At 55.8% G+C, this 2,500-nt stretch overlaps 2 non-coding genes and 1 pseudogene across 2 annotated transcripts in view; all 3 read left to right on the top strand.

Moving 5' to 3' along the window:
• LOC146144469 (small subunit ribosomal RNA) overlaps positions 1 to 1,718 on the top strand; it is a 1,811-nt gene extending 93 nt beyond the window's left edge. Inside the window, exon 1 of the ribosomal RNA XR_014500601.1 lies at positions 1 to 1,718. This exon is cut by the window's left edge and continues 93 nt beyond it. This is a non-coding gene — a ribosomal RNA (small subunit ribosomal RNA).
• Positions 1,719 to 1,965: 247 nt separating this feature from the next.
• LOC146144468 (5.8S ribosomal RNA) lies at positions 1,966 to 2,119 on the top strand. The gene has a single exon (XR_014498974.1). It is a non-coding gene; the product is annotated as a 5.8S ribosomal RNA (ribosomal RNA).
• A 248-nt stretch (positions 2,120 to 2,367) lies between these two features.
• The window catches only part of LOC146144467 (large subunit ribosomal RNA), a 3,260-nt pseudogene continuing 3,127 nt past the window's right edge, over positions 2,368 to 2,500 (top strand).

Below are 2,500 nucleotides of genomic sequence, written 5' to 3'. Positions count from 1 at the left end.
GGCTCATTAAATCAGTTATGGTTCATTTGATCGTACGTTTTACGTGGTTAACTGTGGAAATGCTAGAGCTAATACATGCGTGAAGCGCCGACCTCGCGGGAGGCGTGCTTTTATCAGACCAAAAACCGACCGGGCTTCGGCCCGCAACCTTTGGTGACTCTGGATAACTTTGCGGATCGCACGGTCTCGCACCGGCGACGGATCATTCAAGTGTCTGCCCTATCAACTTTCGTCGGTACGGTACTGGCCTACCGAGGTTCTTACGGGTAACGGAGAATCAGGGTTCGATTCCGGAGAGGGAGCCTGAGAAACGGCTACCACATCCAAGGAAGGCAGCAGGCGCGCAAATTACCCATTCCCGACGCGGGGAGGTAGTGACGAAAAATAACAATACAGGACTCTAAACGAGGCCCTGTAATTGGAATGAGTACACTTTAAAACCTTTAACGAGTATCCATTGGAGGGCAAGTCTGGTGCCAGCAGCCGCGGTAATTCCAGCTCCAAAAGTGTATATTTAAGTTGTTGCGGTTAAAAAGCTCGTAGTTGGATTTTGGGCGCAGGCGGCCGGTCCGTCGCAAGGCGTGTACTGGCCGTCCTGGCCTCACCTCCGGTTCTCCGCCGGTGCCCTTGACTGAGTGTCGGCGGCGGCCGGAACGTTTACTTTGAAAAAATTAGAGTGTTCAAAGCAGGCGATTCGCCTGAATAATGGTGCATGGAATAATGGAATAGGACCTCGGTTCTATTTTGTTGGTTTTCGGAGCGCGAGGTAATGATTAAGAGGGACAGACGGGGGCATTCGTACTGTGCCGTTAGAGGTGAAATTCTTGGATCGGCGCAAGACGAACGACTGCGAAAGCATTTGCCAAGAATGTTTTCTTTAATCAAGAGCGAAAGTCAGAGGTTCGAAGACGATCAGATACCGTCCTAGTTCTGACTATAAACGATGCCAACTAGCGATCGGGGGGCGTTAGTTTTACGACCTCTCCGGCAGCTTGCGGGAAACCAAAGTCTTTGGGTTCCGGGGGAAGTATGGTTGCAAAGCTGAAACTTAAAGGAATTGACGGAAGGGCACCACCAGGAGTGGAGCCTGCGGCTTAATTTGACTCAACACGGGAAATCTCACCCGGCCCGGACACAGTGAGGATTGACAGATTGAGAGCTCTTTCTTGATTCTGTGGGTGGTGGTGCATGGCCGTTCTTAGTTGGTGGAGCGATTTGTCTGGTTAATTCCGATAACGAACGAGACTCTGGCTTGCTAACTAGTTACGCGACCCAATCGGTCGGCGTCTAACTTCTTAGAGGGACTAGTGGCGTTTAGCCACACGAGATTGAGCAATAACAGGTCTGTGATGCCCTTAGATGTTCGGGGCCGCACGCGCGCTACACTGACCGGATCAGCATGTGCTCGCCTTGGCCGACAGGTCTGGGTAACCCGCTGAACCCCGGTCGTGCTAGGGATAGGGAATTGCAATTATTTCCCTTGAACGAGGAATTCCCAGTAAGCGCGAGTCATTAGCTCGCGTTGATTACGTCCCTGCCCTTTGTACACACCGCCCGTCGCTACTACCGATTGAATGGTTTAGTGAGGTCCTCCGATTGGACCTGGCGCGGCCGGCAACGGTCGAGCCGGCGTCCGAGAAGACGATCTAACTTGATCATTTAGAGGAAGTAAAAGTCGTAACAAGGTTTCCGTAGGTGAACCTGCGGAAGGATCATTAACGGTCTCGCAAACGCTTCGGCGAACGCGAAACTCGGACAAGCGAGAGAAAAAGTCTTTGCTACCCGGCGCCCGACCCGCGAGGAGCGGCGCGCCGGCCGGCGATTCGGTCACCCGGTAATGTTTGCGCGTCGAGTGCCGCGGTGCCGCGCGCTCCGGCTTCAAGCGTCGGCCTGGCCGACCGCTCGGCGCGGTCTATTTTGTCACCCTATAGTGCGAGGCACTGTGCGAGCGAAACAATCGTGGATGGCTCTTGGCGGTGGATCACTCGGCTCGTGAGTCGATGAAGGACGCAGCTAGCTGCGTGAATTAGTGTGAATTGCAGGACACATTGAGCATCGACGTTCTGAACGCAAATTGCGGCCTCGGGTCAATCCCGGGGCCGCGCCCGCCTCAGGGTCGCGTTGCAAACGTTCCGCGCGGGGATTTCTCCGCGCGGCTGCTGCGGCGTCGGACGCGCGAGCGCCCGTCCCGCTCAAGACAGCACGGCACGATGCGCGACGATCGCGACCAGAATCCCGCGCGGCGGCGGCGAGTCGACCTCGAAGAGGCCAACGGCTGGCGGCTCAAGGGCGGGAATCGAGGTGCGCGGCGGCGCGCGGCGCCGACGGCGAGCGCGGAACGGGAAGAATAGTCCCGGTCCTTACTTTCGGCCTGAGGTCGGACGAGGCTACCCGCTGAATTTAAGCATATTACTAAGCGGAGGAAAAGAAACTAACGAGGATTCCCTCAGTAACGGCGAGTGAAGCGGGATGTGCCCATCGCCGAATCCGCGCGCTTTTG

Source organism: Ascidiella aspersa, chromosome 5 (genome assembly GCF_963924565.1).
Source record: "Ascidiella aspersa chromosome 5, kaAscAspe10.2, whole genome shotgun sequence".
NCBI lineage: Eukaryota > Metazoa > Chordata > Ascidiacea > Phlebobranchia > Ascidiidae > Ascidiella > Ascidiella aspersa.
Note: the sequence above shows the minus strand (reverse complement) of the source record. Positions and strands in the feature narration are given on the sequence as shown.